The sequence below is a fragment of the Plecotus auritus genome (assembly GCF_963455305.1).
Source record: "Plecotus auritus genome assembly, chromosome: 3".
Lineage (NCBI taxonomy): Eukaryota > Metazoa > Chordata > Mammalia > Chiroptera > Vespertilionidae > Plecotus > Plecotus auritus.
The window spans coordinates 222,311,708-222,332,802 of NC_137772.1; the positions used below are offsets into that span (position 1 = coordinate 222,311,708).

General features: G+C 39.8%; 1 protein-coding gene across 3 annotated transcripts in view; it reads right to left on the minus strand.

Annotated features, from left to right (window-relative positions):
• The window catches only part of MRTFA (myocardin related transcription factor A), a 200,263-nt gene that overhangs the window by 149,608 nt on the left and 29,560 nt on the right, over positions 1-21,095 (minus strand). Inside the window, exon 2 of one of the 3 annotated variants that reach the window (XM_080659691.1) lies at positions 10,426-10,487. The exons of the other annotated variants lie outside the window; for them this stretch is intronic. The gene's annotated coding sequence lies outside the window, so the exon portion shown is untranslated. The remainder of the gene's footprint in view (positions 1-10,425; positions 10,488-21,095) is intronic. 3 annotated transcript variants of the gene reach the window in all.

A 21,095-nucleotide genomic window follows, 5' to 3' on the forward strand; every position in this document is an offset into this window, starting at 1 on the left:
AATCCTCCCAATAACTTGAAAGCAAATATAGGCACAGGACAGCTCATTAGCACCTCAGAGAAAACTACAAGGTTTAATGAAAAAGAAAATATGTAATAAGGAAACCACTGCTCTCGATGTGACCCCAGGGACCCTGCTCACAAACACGGCAGTCATAACTGTAGTAACCTTATCTTTTCTGGTGTTAAATTCTCCTGCAAAACTGCCTCAAGATGAAAGAGGAGAGAGATTCCAACACTCAAACCAATGAATTTCCCAGCTTTACCTCTGAGTGAATAACACACATTCAAGGCACAAAACAAAGAGAATGCTACAAGAAATTAGCCTTGCAACTCAAGGAAAGCACAATAAAGCACTGCCCAAAAGGCTCTCTAGGTGGACCGTACAATCGTGACCACAGAGCAGTTCACAGAAAATGTACATGAAGTGACTGCCTATATCCATTTTCCCCCCCACAGTGGTGTATATAATTATTTGCCATCTGCATAGGACTTTATATGTCCAGACTACTTATCATCACAATTCTGTAATTATTCTATCACAATAATTGAGTATGAGCAATTAAAATTTACTTTCTTCTAGGCGTTCAGATTACAACAGATGAGAGAAAATCAAGATGGCAGAATAGAAAAATAGACTCTTCCTTTGTCTCAAAACCTCATAAAAAAAGATAGCAGAATTGCTGAATTTTAGGGTTTGAAGAAACCTACAGTATCCAATGATTTTGGCAGATTAAGAAACTAAAGCTCAGAAAAGTCATAAGCAATTTGCTTAATGTCACCAAATGAATTAAGTGGCAAAGCCAGAAGGAAACCCTGATCCTGCCTCTCAACTCAGCATTTCCACATTACCATCTTCCTCTTCTGCAAACAAATAATGAAATAGGTGTGGAGGATTCCAGGCTGTCTGGCTCAGCAAACTAGCTTGTCTTTTTTTCTTCCCCCAAGAAAAACAATTTTAAATATAATAATGTTACATGCAATAAACATTAATATCTCAAGAAAAACTTTTAAATATGATGTTACATGCAATAAACACCAATTATTCAAGAAAAATGATCTTACATATATTACATGCAATAAACATTAATATTTCAAGAATAAAAGGATTTTTAAGTATAATATTACCCAAACTGTACTAACGTAGTATGATATCACAAAAATTGTAGGAAATATTAAAAATCTGCAAATAACAGGATTACTTCTATTATATTCTAGAATATTTCCCCCCCTCTGGCTCTATTTTTGTTCATCAGTTTATGTTGTTCATTATATTCCACAAATGAGTGAGATCATATGATATTTATCTTTTTTTGACTGGGTTATTTTGCTTAGCATGATGCTTTTAAAGTCTATTTTGTCGTATATGAGTATTGCTACTCCAGATTTTTTATCTTTTCCATTTGCATGGAAGATTCTTTTCCATCCCTTCACTCTCATCCTGTGTGTCTTTTATTTGAGGTGGGTCACTTGTAGACAGCATATAGTTGGGTCATGTTTTTGTATCCATTCAGCTACCCTACACCTTTTGATTGAAGCATTTAATCCATTTACATTTAGGATTATTATTGAGAGGTACTTATTTATAGCCACTTTAATTCTGTATGGCTAGGTTTCTCTCTCTGTTTCCTCTTCTCAGCAATCCCTTTAGCGTTTCTTATAATGCTGGCTTGGTGGTGATGAACTCCTTTAGCCTTTTTTGGTCTGGGAAGCTCTTTATTAGACTGTCTACTTTGAATGATAGCCTTGCTGGACATAGTAATCTTGGTCTCAGATCCTTGCTTTCCATTACCTTGAGTACTTCATGCCATTCCCTTCTGGCCTGTAGAGTTTCTGATGAGAAATCAGGTGTCAGGCTTATGGGAACTCCTTTGTAGGTAAGTTTTCTTTTCTCTTGCTGCCTTTAAGATTCTCTGTCTTTAATTTTTGGCATTTTAATTATGATGTGTCTGGGCGTGGGTCTGTTTAGGTCCTTCTTGTTTGGGGTTCTCTGTGCCTCCTGAACTGATGTGACTTTTTCCTTTACCAGATTAGGGAAGTTTTCTACCATTATTTCTTCAAACACCTTCTCTATTCCTTTCTCCCTTTCTGCCTCTTCTGGCACACCTACTATTCTAATATTGTTACATTTCACATTGTCCCACAGCTCCCTTAAAGCTGTCCTCCTGTTTTTTAATTGTTTTTTCTTTTTAATTCTCTAATTGAGTGATATTTTTAACTCTGTCTTCTAACTCACTGATTCAATCCTCAGCTTCCCCTAATCTGCTGTGTATTCCTTCCAATGTGTTCTTTATTTGTGTTATGTCATTCTTTATCTCAGACTGTTCTTTTTTCATAGTTACTAAATCTTTTTTCATACTGTTGAGCATTTTTATTTTTTTTAATATATTTTATTGATTTTTTACAGAGAGGAAGGGAGAGGGATAGAGAGTTAGAAACATCAATCAGCTGCCTCCTGCACACTCCCCACCGGGTATGTGCCCACAACCAAGGTACATGCCCTTGACCGGAATCGAACCTGGGACCCTTGAGTCCACAGGCGGACACTATCTACTGAGCCAAACCGGTTAGGGCCTGTTGAGCATTTTTAACATCATTACTCAACTCTGTTTCAGATAAATTTCTTATCTCTGCTTCATTTATCTCTTCTTCTGGAGCATTCTCTAGTTCTTTCATTTGAGGGTTATTTCTTTGTTTCCTCATTTTGGTTGTCTGTTTGGGTTTGCGACTATGTATTAGGTAGATCCTCTACACCTCTCAATCTCTAGTGCAAGACAGTGTTAAAGGCAGTTTCTGACTAACTGGACCAGGCAAAAACTCAAAGCCTCCAGAGACTGCCTCTGTCTACAGACTAATAGGATTCCAACTTGAATTGCCCCCAGGTAATCGTCCTCAAATGTGGCGAGAGTTTTTTCAATAGGGTGGGGCAGTTGCTTCTGCCTGGAGGCTAATTGTTACTTTTAATCTCTTAAGTGGCCTCAGGGCAAGGTGTTTTCCAATAGGGTATGTTGACTGTCTTCCCCCCAGGCAAGGCAGATATCTATGTGAGAAAGATGTCCTCAGCTCTGTGAGGGAATGACTCAGCCCAGGAAACTTGGGGTGTCTGCCTTCTGAGTTCTATCTCCCGATTCCCCAGTCCTGGGTTCTGCTCTCACCGCTCCAGTCCACTTCACACTCCCTCTGCCAGAGCACAAAGTGGGTGGCTCCACAGGGAATTTTTGTGCACTGGCCCTTTTAAGAGGGTGCCTGAACTTTCAGCTGCCACTCCCTGGCAGAGAACACCCCACTGCTTTTCGCAGCTAGATGTTATGTGGGTACCCTCCTCAGTTTGGTGCTCTCTGCTGGGGACCCAGCTTCAGGATTAGATCCCAGAGTTCTCAGTGGCACCACCCCACAGCTGAGATATCTCTCCGGGACTTCAGTTGCTGGCTGTGGGTGCCCAGGCAGTCCTTTTGCGCCTCCACCCCTCCTACCAGTCTCTATGCAGTCCGTGGGTACCAGGGTTCTCTCCTGTGAGTTTTCCGTTGATTATTCAGGAAGCCCTTTCGTATTTCAGTTGTAATTCCAGCTTGTTCCTGGAAGCATGTCCATGCAGCATCCTCCTACTCTGCCGCCATTTTTAATCTAAATAGCTTGTCTTTTAAAATGACAAACATCTTCTCACACTGGCTTATAAATAAAAGTTACAATAAAATCCAGTACAGCTATCATTTCTGCCAATTTGAAAGGAAAAGTAGATCAATAAAATGGGCCAGGAAATGCACTAAAATTAAAATGAGTATAGAGTATAGCAGGATTGTGAGGATAACAAACAAGAAAACAGGGATGGGAAGACTCTGTTTAGGCCTCAATGCTACTAAGAAAGAGAAATCCATGGTATAATTTGTTCTAGATACCTAAGGTCAATAATTACTACTTTAATTTTTTATTTTTTATTTTTTATTAAAACATTATATAAGGTTTTAAAAATAGCATAGGCTAGATTTATAACAAAAAGCAATAATCACTGAGACATTATGACCCAAAAACCATTTTTTAAGTTAATTTTTTAAATTATTGATTTTAGACAGAAGAAGGGAGATAGAAACATCTATCGGTTGCTCCTGCATGCATCCTGACCAGGAATCAAACCCATTACCTTTGGTGCATGGGACAACAGTGCTTCCAACTGAGCCACTCACTCAGGGCTGAATAATATTTTTAAATCATTATTCAGACAGCAGAAAGGAGAAGAGCTGGGTGGGGGGAACAGAAAGTACAAGCAGGAGGCTATTGGAGAAGTTTAAGAGAGATGAAGGTGGCTTAGCCAAGGGCAACAGTAAAGCAGACAGATTATAACATTTTTGTAGTAAGCATAATTTTATGAAACTTTTGTTTCAGATATCTGTATGCTTATGGGTCCTAATATAAAATGTCTCTAATTATAGGTCACAGCAAAATAGTTTGAGAAACACTGCCATAGGACAGCAATTTTCACCCAGTGTGCTGCAAGAATTTTTAAACATGCAATACCTAACTATTTAGTCAAGGGCACTGATCTCTTTTCCCTTAAACTGTCAAATTAAAAAATGACAATAGCCAACACAATAGCCGTTTGGTGTGAATGAATCAGACAGGCAAAAAATATATTTTTGGTGTGCCACAGAATTTTAGTAATTACTTTATGTGTGCCATGAGATTAAAAAATGTTGAAAATCACTGCCCTAGGAAGCTGAGAATACTTATGTTCCCTTTGTTGAAGTCCTAAATTAAGTTCAAGTGAAACAAGCTACAACAAGTATAATTACATACCAAATATAATCTTATTAATCTGCCAAAAGAACACCATTTGGTCTTCAAAAAGAAAAAAAAAGAAAGAACAGTACAAGCAGTATTCAAAAATCACTGGAATGCCAGGCACAAATTATGTTACTTCTACCAACCAGGAGATGTACAGATTACTAAAGAAATATAATAGCAATTTTTTTAAACTACTGAACCATTCTAACCATTCAACTAATACTAATTTTAGAAATTCAACACTACTAACACACATTCATAATGGCAATGTTTTCAGCATTTTCAGGAAAATACCTTACTCTCCCAAATGAGAAAACATGGCTGAATTCTCCTTGAAGAATTCAGAGATGATATACTACAGCTCTGAAAGATTCTTTCGGAAAACTTCCTGCCTTTTTTTTTAAAAACAGAGATAAAAATAAAACATTACCAATTTGCCCAGCTTTTAGGTTCAATTAGCTCAACAGCAATGCTATTGGCATTTTAGGTGGGCAATTCTTTGTTTTAGATTGTTATCCTTGGTCCCTGACCACCAAATACCAATGGTGCATCTCTTCCCTTCCCCCACAGTCACCATGACAACCAAAAATGCCCCCATACTTTTCCAAATATTCTGTGGAAATATGGTACCTCTCCCACTGAGAATCACTGATGAATTTAGCAGATACTCTCCTTTGATCAAATGATTGCCACATAATGAATTGTGGCGTTAGATTCAGGGCATAGATGACAGGTAGTTATCAGTGTCTTGAGTTTAACCATTTCCAAGTAGCATTAAAATCATCTGGTCTGAAGCAGAAAGAATATTACTATCTTTTTCCTAGCACAAGGCTGTCCCTGGGTGTTATTTTCAAAGTAGTATGTGGCAAATGTAGAACTTTAAGAAAAAATACACAGAAGGGAACTTGTGTCTCAAAAAAATCAAATTTATCCAACATGGAGGTCCAGAATAAACACCAACAATGTGGCTGCTGTTTGTTATCAGACAAAAGAATAGTCTTTACAATAAAGGAAATGACAAATGAGAAACTGTACATTAAACCACCTTAATAATTATTCTGTTAAAAAAATTTTAGATAGACACTTGTATCTCCTAATTTGTGTATCTGGGTCAGCTTCTTCAAAGCTTACCTAATTGTTTATACACTTTATACTTATTAAAGTACAAATTTCTAAAAATAAATAAATATGTGGATTCTGCACATATTCTAAGTTAAAAGTAAATCTCCCTAGCTGGTTGTCAGTGGTTAGAGCATTGGCCTGCAAATTGAAGGATCACAGGTTTGATTCCAGTCAAGGGCATATACCTCAGTTGCAGGCTCATTCCCGGGGAGGCAACTAATTTATGTGTCTCTCACATCAATGTTTCTCACTCTCTGTCTCTCCCCCCACGCTCCCACTCTCTCTCTTAAAAAAAAAAAAAAAAAAAAAAAAAATGGAAAAAATATCCTCCAGTGAGGATTAACAAAAAAAAAAAAGGAAAGTAAACCTACATTTCTCCTAAGTTTCATGGGACACAGAGAATTACAGAAGAAATGTCTAAAATTATTTCCTTGAACAAAATCTATGGGTACATTTATATATTTATGTATAGTGTACAGATTTAAGGGAAAAGTCACTGAGTAATATGTGACAAGTTTTATCACATTGAGAAGAATGTAACACTTACTGAATACTTATGACCAGAAACAGTGGCAAGTGCTTACTCAATCCTTGCAGCAAGCTTGTTGAGGGTATTAGTATCCTCCCTATTATACAGAGGAGAATACTGAAGTACAGAGAGGTTAAATAACTTGTTCAAGATTACCTAGTGATTAAGTGGCTGAGCCAGGATTCAAACCCAGATTAACTCCAGAGCCCTCACTAAGAGCTGTATTCTTTCAAGGCACACATAGGAAGAATGGAGGAGAGGATTTTAAAAGTAGGAAAGAACTTGTCTAAAAACCATGAGTCTTGAAAACATGCTCAGTGAAAGAAGCCAGTAACAAAAAAACATATATTATACTAGTGGCCTGGTGCACAAAACTCATGCACATTAAAAGGGGATTAATTTCTGCACATTAAAAGGGGATTAATTAGAGGAAATATTTTAATATTGCTATGTGCCCTTTCTCTATAATAGAAGTGTCAGAGAAAAAGAAAATTAGTAAAATGTATATGAAAATCTTCCTCCTGTCAGAGTCTGGGGCACACTACGGGACCCAGAGTCAAGTCCCTGCCCACCCACATGCGCCTCAAAATCGCACAAGACCCAGACCCGGCTGCCCACCCCCCATTGGGTTAGATCCAGACCCAGCCGGTCCCACCCTTAACAAGCCCCGCCGGGCAGGGGGCGCAGCCTCAGGTCCCCTGGCCCAGCGCTGGGGGGTGGGGGGGGGGAGGCTCACTTTAAGATTCCCCCATCAAGCCCCGCCAGGTGGGGGACATGGCCTGAGATCCCCTGTCAAGCCCTGCCGGGCGGGGGGCATGGCCTAAGGTCCCCCGTCAAGCCCCGCTGGACGGGGGGCGCAGCCTCAGATCCCCCGGCCTAGCGCCGGGAGGGGGCGCAGCCTCAGGTCCCCCATCAAGCCCCACCGGGAGGGGGGCACAGCCTCAGGTCCCCCATCAAGCCCTGCTGGGGAGGGGGCGCAGCCTGAGGTCCCCTGGCCCAGGGTGAAGGGAGCAGCCTGAGGTCCCCCAGCCTGGCAGGGGGGCGGGGGGTGCGGCCTGAGGTCCCCCGGCCTGGTGCCAAGGCAGGGGGCATGGCCTGAGGTCCCCTGTCAAGCCCCACAGAGGCAGGGGAGTGGGCACAGCCTCAGGTCCCTGCTGATTGCTCATTAAGACTCGTTAGGGGAACTCAGCCTCCGCTGTGGGTGCAGCCATCATGTGTTACGGAAACCCCACCTCCGCTGTGGGCACCGCCATCTTTGTGGCGGAGTGACAGTCAATTTGCATATTCCCTCTTTATTATATAGGATGATTACATTTATATGAAATGTCCAGAATAGGCAAGTCTATTGAGTCCAAAAGTAGATTAGCAATTATAATAAGGCTGGGGGGAGAAGCGATAGGCCAAGAGGAGGGGGTAAATGAGGAGTGGCTGCTAATATCTATGGGGTTTCTTTGAGAGGTTATGAAAATGTTCCAAAATTTATTTTGGTGATGGTTATACAACTCTATGAATATACTAAAAACTACTGTATATTTTAAATAGGTGAATCATAGGGTATTTTAATTATATCTCAATAAAGCTATTTTTTTAAATAGACCTAAACTGAGGTGATAACAGGGGGGGTCTAAGTTGTTTCCCAGGTTTCTAAAATGAGTAATATGAATAAAGAAGTGATTCATGCTGCCCTCACCAGATACAGAAGGAAGTGGAGTAAGGAGAGGTCAATTAGTCAAGTTTGGACATGTTAAATTTAAGGTATCTATGGAACACCCAAATGGAAATGTTCGGGAAGCAGCTGGATTGATAGGTCCCTCTCTCCCTCTTCCCTTCCTCTCTAAAAATCAATTTTAAAATCTAAAAAAATAAAAAACAGCCAAGAGGAAAAGTATAGTAATTCATTCAACAGTCAAGAAAATAAAATGGAAGTTTTCACAGATTAAGAAATAGTAATATTTCCATTTCAGCCCAATAAAGGACAGCATTGTGTCTCTGTATATCTTGCTAAGACCACAAAAGCTTACTATCTTAAGAGTAGAAAGTCAATAGATTTGGGAACTTTAACTGTAAAATAAGAAGAAACACTTCAACTTAATTTCCTATTTTAAAATAATGTATGGTAATTTCTTTACAAGCATGATGACAACACTCAAAACATTCAAATGGGGGATTTGGGGGATTTTTGAAGTAGATTAATTTGCATTGGTTCAGGGACTTTTGCAGTTTCTTAAAAACAGCAGTACTGTATTTTATTTACTCCATTTGCACTAGAGATCAAGCAAAACTGCACCTATAAGCAACTACAATTCACGTTTTGAACTATGAAAATATTAACCTACTCTGACCTCCCCTGCACCAACTTCAGCAAACCCTGGGTCAAGAGTCTCAACTTCCCAAAACAGTGCAGGTGTCTCTAATTTAAGACCTGCTAGTCTCCTCTCTGCCTTTGGCTAAATCAGTAGCAAGCCCAGAAAATAAAAACAAAAACAAAAACCTCTACTAATTCATGTAGGTATTTTCTTTCTTTCTCCATAAAAGAATGTACTAGCAGACACAAATTAAATAACATATATCAATACATAATTCTATTTTCTCTAGTTGGCTATAATAAAGGTCAAAATAGTTCAAGATAGCGATATTCGCTTATTTTCCACCTAGACTTGAAAAACTGTAATATCAATGAACTTTATATATTTCAATAAAACAACATATTGTGAACGTTTACAGTACCATGTCTAACCCTTTGTAGGCATTCAAGAAATGTTAGTTCCCTCTCTGTCCTTTCCATTAATTCTTACAGTATTTCCATGAAATATTTCCTGTTTATAAGCAGGAGAACAGACCCCAAAAATTCAGGCCGCCTGGTGGTGATAAAGGGATGCGTTTGCAGAAGTTAAACCTTCGCTGCCTCCCTTCCTAGGAAGTCAATTCCAAGGACCATGTTCCTTCTGTTATAGGAAGTGGCTCATCTGTTTTTCCTTATAGCAATGTATTATCAGCTCCTGTTTTTTGTGACTGAAAGAAAGCCAATCTCAAGAACCTAAGTTTTTCTAATCGTAGATGCAGCAAGAATCCAAAGATTATCATCAACCCATGGCATCCCATGTACAAGTTCATGGGATTCCAGGTTGGAGGTTTGGGGGAGCACTGTCATGTTGTTGGGGTTTTTTTGCTATCAAGTTCACTCTCCAAGTAATCCAAGTCTCCTGCACCAATGAGCAATGGTGTCTCCACATATCTACAATCATGGAAAACTAGAACTACATCAACTATCACTAGCCCTTACTTTGACACAAAATGTTCTGACAGAAGTAAGTTTGCAGAGCTGGTGAAGCTGCCATCTATAGCTCTTTTTGTGGACATCTGACACAAGATAGATGTATGATCCAAGCCATATCTGGTGTAGTTTTGTTCAGGCTCTGGAGCTTAAGATAGGAACACAAGCATGTTATGTAAATTAAACTCCAGTGGTTAGAGATGGACAGATTCTGTCTTCAGTAATAAAATTTACAGTTGTCAGTGATGGCCTGGCTACTATCAAGATAGGCCCTTTGTTGCATTTAGTCTACCATTCACAGAAGCTACTGAATTTTAGAGTGGCCAGAAGAATTAGCTAGCCTGTCACTTCCCACTACCCCAGGCTGGTTTATAAACATAATGGCTCCAATACAAGAACTATGCCCTCTAAGGATTTAATCATGGTATGTAAGAGAGTGAGTGTGTGTGTGTATGTGTGTGTGTGTGTGTGTGTGTGTGTGTATGTGTAAATTTGTGGTTCTGTTCTGTGGTCACCAAAATTTTATATTGGTTGGGCTATTTCTTTGACATTTAATGCATTCTAACCATATACTAGATGTAGTCCACAATATTAGATAAACCATAGGACCATGATTAGTATTTCCCTAAACAATCAAATCTCATCTGTTCTAGTTCAGTGGAACTGAAAATACTAACAAACAACACCTTGGGCAAGAAAGAGTAAATAAACCCAGGACATACCTTATTTACAATTCCCACAGACAGATGAAATTCAATTCCATGCCAACCACACCCTTCGGTCACTAAAATATAAACAGAAAAATAAATGTTCATGCACTATAAGCAGTTCTTCCAGTTCCTAAAGGGTATTTGGTTTCAAAGATAATAAGCTGTTTCTTATCTCCTTTCTATGGGTGAGCTCTGTCACTGGCAAAAAAGGTCCAGAGCGGTAGAGTTAAACAATAGGTAACACTAATTGAGCACTTACTATATGCCAGGCACTTTCTAAGTGTTTAAATATACTAATTAATTTAATACAACAATCCTGTGAGATACTCTTATTAACTCTTTTTATATCCAGATAACAACTGACCTATTCATCTGAAAACTGTTCTTACTGGTGTTAAAAAATGCCTTTTAAATAAACGTAGGCAATTTCAAACATTGTAGCTAGACTGTCTCAATGGCTGATATCTGTGTTCCATATTCATCTACTCATTGTGCATTTCTTGAGCACACACCAGGTGTTAAAGAGGATTCATTCTCTGCCCTTTAGGAATTGAGAAAGTAGTTGGGAAGATCAGACTAAACTACAAGAAATGGTTCAAGAAATGAAATGCCCTATTACGAGGCACAATCTCTTTATACAATCATCCAGTTTGAAAAAAAATCAGATCTCCCTTTGGTAAAAGGGAGAAAAGCTGCACATAAAAGGTACCATAAACCTAGACCTTTAAAAATAGGTTACATTGCCAAAGTAAGGAAAAAGGCTCTTTAGCTAAGAAAATAAGAACAAAAACATGGTGGAAGGGACATAGTGTACCTGAGGTCCTTCATAATCTGATTCCACCCAGTTTAACTAGCCTTTGCTGTGGCCACTAATCTCCCTCCCACTGCCCATTAGCCAAACCAAACTTCTTACTTCTGGGACATACAATCTCTAATAGTTCCACTGTTTCTCTTACTATATTTCCCCCTTTTCCCTGGTGGGTATCTTTAATCCTAGTATACAGTAGGTACTCAATAAAATATAACTATTGTTGTATAAAACTTTTATTATTATTTAACTAGAGGCCCGGTGCATGAAGTTCATGCATGGCGGGGGGTGGGGGGGTCCCCTCAGCCCAGCCTGCACCCTCTCTCAGTCCGAGAGCCCTCGGGGGATGTCCGACTGACACAGAGGCAGGAGAGGCTCCCGCCACCAGCCTGGCTCAGGGCTTCTGTGGGAGCACACTGACCACAAGGGGCAGCTCCTGCATTGAGCGTCTGCCCCCTGGTGGTCAGTGCACATCATAGCGACCAGTCGTTCTGCCATTCAGTCGATTTGCATATTAGCCTTTTATTATGTAGGATATCCAACTGAAACATTTTTCTGAAGCCTTTTCCAGTTCCCCAGTTAATCTACTCAGTGCCTCTCCACCACCCTCACGTGGCATTTGTCCATTTCTCTGTTAGAATGGTAAAACATTTTATTGTCCCCAGATTTCCTTTTTCTCTTTCTCTTCCTTGTCTGAACAGAAAACATCTTTTATACAGTTTGATATCCCATGAAACCTAGCACAGAGTCTGGCACATAATAGGTACCTATTATGTACTTGTTAACTGAAGACCCAACTGACTTGAATTTACAAAACAATAGAATTCTTCTAAATAGTTCCTTTAGTACATTTAAACAATTCAGTTTGTCAACAATCTAACCCACTTTTACGTTTTCATGAATATGTTTGCTACATAATTGTACCAACAATCCATGTGCAACGAAGTCAAAGTAGATTCACTAAAAACTACCAGCTGTCTACTTTTCGCTTTACAACAAAACAAGATGCTCACCCAGGCCAACTGAGATAGGAGAAATCAACAGAATTGATCACTTGGGTATTGTGCTGGTGACCTTTCTCCCTGAAACAGTGCCACAGTTCGGTATGCAATATGCATGTTTAACTAGGTATTTATATTGGCTTTAGTTGAGGTTACAAAGTTAGAAGTTCGATCATAAATCCAAAGTTTATTTATAGAAACTTTCCATATGGTACGAGGTTAAGAAGTAAAACAGCAGCCTTTTTCTCTGCCGAAAGCAGAAGGGAGCAGAGTGCCAAAGGAGCCACCCCTCTCCTGACTCTGTTCTTGGCTCTGCTTAAAGCAGAGGAAGAAATGGGCATGGGAAGCAGGAGCCTCACTAAAAGCCACTCCCCCACAGCAACGGGCATTTTCAATGTTTGTGCTATGCAAGGCTTAAGTATTCATTGTATACATGCCCATGTTCATTTGGAGCACAATTTGTGGCTTGGACTTAAAAAATGTTCTAATGTGCTAGTTTGTCCACATATTAATCCAGTCAGCCAGGTTTGAACATGCCAAGCTTAAAATACTCTCTAGATCATTATACAAAGGTATGAGCTCAATCCTTTATTCTCAGGAAAAGGAACTTAGGGGAGAATGACTAAAGCAATAGTATTTCAATGGAAGCCTTAACACAAAAAGTCAACTCCTAAATAGTGATGAGTTAATTTTTTTAAATATCTAAATGGAAATAAGAATCAAGCTAATAACAGATTTCTTATAATTATTAATCTCAAAATGAGATCCTACATTTTTAGGTCAAAGTTGTCAGAGAATGTATTTTGAAACTGATTTCAAAAATTTTCTACGAGACCATCTTATAAAAAGGTTGTTTTAGCCCAGCTGGTGTGGCTAAGAGGTTGAGCATTGACCCATGAACCAATATGTCACTGTTCAATTCCCAGACAGGGCACATGCCTGGGTTGCGGGCTCAATCCCCAGTAGGGGGCGTGTAGGAGACAGCAGACAGATGATTCTCTCTCATCATTGATGTTTCAATCTCTCTCTCCTTCTCCCTTCCAAAGAACTTATATGCATATATGCATAACCCAGGGTCACAGACAATAGTGTGGTAGGCCTAAGGTGGGGGAGGGCAGGTGCAGGGTAGAGAGGGTCAATGGGGGGAAAAGAGGGACTTCAGTAATACTTTCAACAATAAAGATAAATTTTTAAAAATTAGATGTGTGTGCCCTAAAGATTTAGAAATGCTGTCCCTTAAAAACTTGGGCAGCAGGCCCTGGCTGGGTAGCTCAGTTGGTTAGAACATTGCCAGATACAGCAAGGTTGTGGGTTCAGTCCCCGTTTAGGGGAGATGCAAAGAATAAAAGGAAAGTAACCAAAAAATGGAATAAAAGGGGGGAAAGAAGATAATTAATACGAAGGTTTGACTCTGATATCAAAAAAAGGAAAAAAACAATTCTCAATTAAATTAATGAACTGTAGTTTTTAAGCAATTAACAGCATATGATTACACACCTCCTCAAACTGAACACCTACGAAAAAAATCTCAATCTCATTTTGCCTGAATCCTCTATTTGTTCCTTCACTTCCAAAGAGAATAGCAGTAAGTGGCCTGGGCCCCCTGGAGAAAGCAGGGGTCAGAAACGTCAGTCCATGTGGCCCATCAAAGCACTGATGCTGGCTGGAGCTATCAGAGTCTCAAAAGTAGAGTCAAGAGAGACCACTGTGTTCCCAAACACGTCCATACCACTTCTAAAAGAGACTGGAAACTTGCAAGGACAATATACTCTGCTCCCTTTCATATCCACCAAACCTTTCCTTTCTGATTATCAATTTAACTTGCATAGAGATTTTAAAGAACAGTTAACATAACATTGATTAAGATTACAAAGGGAAAAGGGAGGCAATACCACATATATTATAGATGAAGGAAGGGAATAAGGAAGACATATGTAGTCCTACTGTCAATCCAGCTGCAGCATTCAACTTCACATGTTTGGTAAGGCACTAGAATATACATAATACTTCACAAATCAAAAACTAAAATCTCAGGCCTTCCACTAATTAGAGTTTCAAACTCTATCAAAGTTTCCAGTTTTGCCTTCCTCTGCCAGCACCCCACAACAGCCATGGGAAGATCTCCCATTTCACTGTGCAGTAAGACTCAGATTTCATAGCTCCAGACAGGCAGAAATAGCTACCACTTTTTCAAACTGCAAAGCAAAATTCACTTTATAGTTTTCAAGTATTTGAACACCTATTCCCTTATGTGATTCTCCTAACACTGAAAAATGGTTATTTTCAGAGATGATGGGTGAAGACCAAACCACAGCAAAGCCTCTAGTATAAGTGGAGTCATAGGAGAAGTGGCCCATTTGTCTATCAGTGATCTAAATAAGAGAGACAGAGAGAAACGTCGATTTGAGAGTGAAACATTGACCCGTTGCCTCCTGCACACGCCCTAACCAGTGATTAAACCTGCAACCTGGGTATGTGCCTTAACTGGGAATCAAACCCACGACCTTTAAGTGCATGGGACAACCCTTCACACAGGCCAGGGCCCACACATTACCAGTTTAATTAAAATACTCCAATTTCTGGCAGAACCCACTACTCACAGCACTTTGGGCTCTTTTAAGTCTTCTCAGGAATTGTCAACAATTCTCCAAAAGTTCTTGCTTAACTATCTAAGGCACTTGCTTTTCTTTTTCTTGGTTTTGGGTCCAGCATCCTTTGGATGACAGAAAGCTGGTCTCTGGATAACCAGTTTTAACGTAGGCATTTTCATGTCTCTGTCTACCTGCATTTAAGCAGAGCTTGCGGATAAAAACAAACACATTAAACTTCTCACTTCCCAAAAACACAACCAAGATGATAAAATTAAAAATAGTTTTTTAGTATTCCTCAATAATTTATTATTCAATTGTCAACAGTGCCTGGAATATAACAGGAACTTGATAAATACTTTTTGAAGGAATGGTTTAAGAAGATAATATGGCTCAGTGGTTGAGCATCGACCCATGAACCAGGAGGTCACAGTTTGATTCCCAGTCAGGGCACATACCAGGTTTTAGGCTCAATCCCTAGTAGGGGGCATGCAGGAGGTAATCAATAGATGATTCCCTCTCATCCTTGATGTTTCTCTCTCTCTCTCTCTCTCTCTCCTCTCTCTCTCTCTCTCTCTCTCTCTCTCTCTCTCTCTCTCTCCCTTCCTCTCTTTGAAATCAATAAGAATAGCCGAAACTGGTTTGGCTCAGTGGATAGAGCGTCGGCCTGCGGACTGAAGGGTCCCGGGTTCGATTCCAGTCAAGGGCATGTATCTTGGTTGCGGGCACATACTCCGTGGGGAGTGTGCAGGAGGCAGCTGATCGATGTTTCTCTCTCATCGATGTTTCTAACTCTCTATCCCTCTCCCTTCCTCTCTGTAAAATATCAATAAAATATATTTTTTTAAAAAAAGAAATCAATAAGAATATATTTTTTAAAAAAGAAGATTAATATGGCAGCAGAGAAAAGGTGTTTGTTTTGGAGTCAGATCTGGACTTGTAACTCATTTCCTACCTTTATTAGTCATACTAGAGGCCTGGTGCACGAAATTCATGCACGGGAGGGGGGCGGTCCCTCAGCCCAGCCTGAACCCTCTCCAATCCAGGACCCCTTGGGGAATGTCCGACTTCCGGTTTAGGCCCTATTCCTCAGGGATGGGCCTAAACCGGCAGTCGGACATCCCTCTCGCAATCCGGGATCGCTGACTCCTAACCGCTCCCCTGCCTGCCTGCCTGCCTGATTGCCCCTAATCACTCTGCCTGCCTGCCTGATGCCCCTAACTGCTCCCCTGCCTACCTGAACGCCCCTAACCACCTCTGCCTGCCTGCCTGATCACCCCTAACCGCCTCTGCCTGCCTGCTCACCCCTAACCACCTCTGCCTGCTGGCCTGATCGCCCTAACTGATCTCCCCTGCCAGCCTGATCACCCCTAACTGCCTCTGCCTAGGCCCTGCCACCGTAGCTTTGTCTGGAAGGTCGTCTGGAAGATGTCCAGTCTAATTAGCATATTACCCTTTTATTAGTATAGATGATCTTGAGCTAAAATACTTAAGTTTTCTCTGAGCCTCAATTTCCTCACCTAAAAAAACAGATATATACTACCACCTACCTTGCAGAATGACCATGAAAAGATGTTACTGGTGGTATATTCAAACATATAAACTGCTCTGTTGCTATTGACTCTAGGTACTATAAAAGCATGGATTTAAGCAAAAGAAACAGTTCAATAGTTCACAATTCTTTTATTCATTTATTCAACAACTATGTAGTGAAGGCCTAGTTTGTGTCAGGCACTATAGTTGCAAAAGATATATCAGTGATCAAGATAGACCTAGTTCCCCGCTCTCATGTAGCTTCTATTTAAGTGCGGGGGGAGGGAGATAAATAAAATAATAAATATAATAAGTATATAGGTCTTAAAATATAACGTTTTAGAAAAAAGAAAAGATAGATCAGAATAAAGGGAATCAGAAGTGTTAGGGACAGAGGAGTTATCATTTTTAAATAAGATGATTAGAGTAGGCTCATTGAGAAAGTGACACTGGAGCAAAGATTTGACAATTGAGAAAGCTGGCCATGAAGATATCTAGGGGAGAGCATTCCATACAAAGGCAACAGCCAAGACATAAACAAGGCTATCATGTTCAAGAAACAGCAAGAAAGCTAGTGGCTACCACAGAGTGAACAAGAGAAATACAGTAGCTGAAGTCAAAGAGGTTAATAGAAGACCAGAAAACATAACACCTCTCAGGCTTTTACTCCAAGTGGAATGGGAAGTCACTGTTTTGAACAGAGAAGTAACATGATCTGACCTAGGCATAAAAAAAATGATTCAAGCCTTAGCCAGCGTGGCTCAGTGAACAGAGCATCAGCCTGCGGAATGAAGGGTCCCAGGTTCAATTCCATGCCCTGGTTGTGGGCTTGATCCCCAGAAGGGGGCGTTCAGGAGGCAGCCAATCTCTCTCTCATTGATGTTTCTATCTCTCTCCCCCTCTCCCTTCCTCTCTGAAATCAATATAAATAAATAAATAAATAAATAAATAAATAAATAAATAAATAAAAATTTAAAAAAGAGCAGATCATTCATTAAAAAAATAAAAAAGCATGATTCAGGCTGCTGTGTTGAGAATTAAAAAAAGGGTAGAAGCTGGAAGATAATCCAGGCAAGAGAGGACAGTGTTTAGACCACAGTGGTAGCAGCAGAGATAGAAGTAGTTGATTTTGAATATATTTTAAGGAAGGTCCAGTAGGTTTTCCTGGCAAGACTAAATATGGGGTATGAGAGAAAGATAAGGGTCCAAAGTTTTGACCAGAGCAACTAAAAGAGTAGAGTTGTCATCAAATAAGTTAGGGAAAGCTTCTGGTAAAGGAAAAAAGTTTAGAGGAGGAAATGAATAGTTTACTTTTAGTTTTGTATATGTTTTTTGAATCAGTTAGCTTTCCAACTTTTCCAAGAAGTAAATAGGATCAGATTGATGAAATAAGGGTTTTTAACATTTCTATTTTATCTTGTAATAGATGGTAAACCATAGATTTTATCTGACCTAGGACCTACAGTTTTATAACAAATTAATTTCAATAGTTACAACATACATGGTAAAAGATAGTCACTAGATAATTTAATACTGATTAATTCCCAATGACTGACCATATTTGTAAAGCCTGAAGATCAAGATTGAAATCCATTTCAACTTACAGTCATAGGTATGGGGTCAAAACTTAGCTCCTGGCATCTGTTACCAACACTGAATTCTTCATCCTGACAGCAACTAAAGAATTCCAGTGTTTAGTCCTAACATGATCAACTTCCATCTGACACACTCCTCTTGCCCTAAACACAGATTTCTCTTTCCTTGTTTCCTGGAAGATCCCAAAAGAAGAGAATGGCCTAGAGCAGGGATGGGCAAACTTTTTGACTCGAGGGCCACAATGGGTTCTTAAACTGGACCGGAGGGCCGGAACAAAAGCATGGATGGAGTGTTTGTGTGAACTAATATAAATTCAAAATAAAGGAGCAGCCGAAACCGGTTTGGCTCAGTGGATAGAGCATCGGCCTGCGGACTCAAGGGTCCTGGGTTCAATTCCGGTCAAGGGCATGTACATTGGCTGCGGGCACATCCTCAGTGGGAGGTGTGCAGGAGGCAGCTGATCGATGTTTCTCTCTCATCGATGTTTCTAGCTCTCTATCCCTCTCCCTTCCTCTCTGTACAAAATCAATAAAATATATTAAAAAAAAAAAAAAAGTAAAGGAGCGGAGGGGAGAGCAAGAGAACCGGATAGAACAGCCGGATCCGGCCCGCGGGCCGTAGTTTGCCCAAGGCTGGCCTAGAGCCTGAGAGCAAATGCATCTAGGAAGAAAAGCAATACAGAGAGGAGCCTACCCGGGACCAGTACTATTCCCACACTCAAGGTCATTTGAGAAATCACAAAATCACATCTGAGGGTTGGAAAGGAAGCATCATGTGTCAGCAAATATTTTCCAAATAACCATGGCTAAAGCTAAGGGTACACAGATGATTATGTTAAATTACTATTCAAGGCACTGTGAGTGAAAGTACTTAAATAAAGAAATTAACTAAGGGTTATGGAAGTATAGAGGTGGGAATAAAGGAGATTTCCCAAATAAATTGCCAAGAATTAACTTGAGATCACCACATCCACCATCTCCTACCAATCTGCATTCAGAAGACTCACGTGGTGAATCAGGCTAAGGAGAAAGCAAGGTTGAAGTCTTTAAAGGGCTGGGACTTGCAACCTCTTAGAATCAGGTTCTTGTTCTCTTATGTGCTTGGTTAAAGAACATAGTTAAAGGTGGTCATGATCATTTCCTTCTTTCCTTTTCCACAAGAAAAAAAAAAAAAAACTGGGGTCCTAACAAAACATTGTTTTAATCCAACCATTATTTTCTCAGAGCCAATCTCCAAATTTTGAGATAATACTTAATCCTTGAAAATATTTGCTGGAAGAAAATAGTGCTTTCTCTTCCCATCCTAAAGGAAGTTTTATTTAACCCAGGCTATTTACAACTTTAACTTCTACGGTAAAACTAACCATAACCATTTCCAATGCCATGTGACTTTTCCTCTGGCTCAAGTTCTAAATTCCCCACTGCCCAAGGCTTAGGAGTCTTTCTAACTTTGAGTCTTCGGCAGGCTTGTTTTTCATTGTTACTGCTAATTATACTCTCCGAAATTCAGCCAAAAAGCTCTACGGGTACTTACTCTATTAATTCATAAGCCACATTTCATTTTCATTTACCAGGCAAAATCTTAAAAGGCCTATAATGCACAGTATCAAACAGTGTCATCTGTCTTTACACATCTCCAAAAGAAAAAAACTTATCTCTGACATGAGTTTTTACTTATTGGTAATCTCTCTAATAGAAACATACTTCGCCACGATCACATATTCCAGCAAACTGCTGCTATCTCAGCAATTACAATGGAGTATATGCTTTCAATAGTTAGTCAGGCCTTGGAAGTGGTTTAGCACACAGAAATTCACCAACTGGCATCTACAATTAGATTCAAGGAGACAAACAGAACTTTTGTATCAGGTTTTTCCAAGACTTAACTAGTTCTTAAATTGGTTATACATTTCTGAAGTATTTACAGATTAGATGATACAATGTCTGGGATTTGTTTTAAAATATTGAGGAGGAAAAGAGGAGCAAGGTTAATAATCAAGATTGGTTATGTGTTGATAATTATTTTTTTAAATATATTTTTATTGATTTGAGAGGAAGGGAGAGGGAGAGATAGAAACTTCATTGATTGGCTGCCTCCTGCATGCCCCCAACTGGGGATCAAGCCCACAACCCGGGCATGTGCCCTGACCAGAATCGAACCTGGGACCTTTCAGTCCGCAGGCCAACGCTCTATTTACTGAGCCAAACTGGCTAGGGCTGTTGATAATTATTGAAACTGGGTGATAGGTCCATGGTGATGGTTCATTTTGTTATTATTCTCTTTATTTTTATGTGTTTGAAATAGTTTATTATGGACTATGTCGTGATCAAGTGAACTTGAGAAACAAATAAAGAACAAAGTGATTATTGGGACCAATGAGCTCCATAATCTACCAGAGTAAAAAGTGTTCCTTTCTCTTGCCCTGGACCTTTTGGCTCAGTTGGTTGGTAAATAGAGAAATTAACTAAGGGAAATTAACTAAAAGGTAGCCTGTTCAATTCCCAGATAGGGCACATGCCTGAGTTGCAGGCTCAATCCCCCTGGGGTGGGGAGGTGGGGGGGGAGGGGCGGGTGCAGGAAGCAGCCAATCAATGTTGTGCTCTTCTCCATCTCCCTTCCTCCCTAAAAATCAATTTTTTTAAATTTTAAAGATATACCTCGATTCTAACACTTATTTCTCACTGAACAAATATTTACTGATCACAACTACCATGTGCCAGGCACCAACCTGAGTACTAAGGATACAATGATAAACTAAATTCTCTCTCCCTGAAGGAACTGAGCAGGGAATGTCTCATGAAAGAGGCAAGTACATGGTGTCATAAGCCAAACAAGAGGGAGATCTAATCCAATTCTCGCCCATCAGGAAAAGCTACTCCGGCACCATCTAAGTTAATTCTGACAGACTCAACCCAAATAAATGAATCATTTCTTTTTTTGTCCATGTTGAATTTATCATAATCTCATAGACTGTCAGTTTAATAAGGAAATGCTGGTTTCTTTCTGAAGTATCCATTTCTCTATAAAGCTGAAATTATCAAATTATCATTCAGTCAACAAATACTTATTAAATACCTACCATGCACTAGCATGTGCTAGATAAAAAGAATAAAACATGTTCTCTGCCCTCCTGGAGTTTATAATCTCAGAGCATAG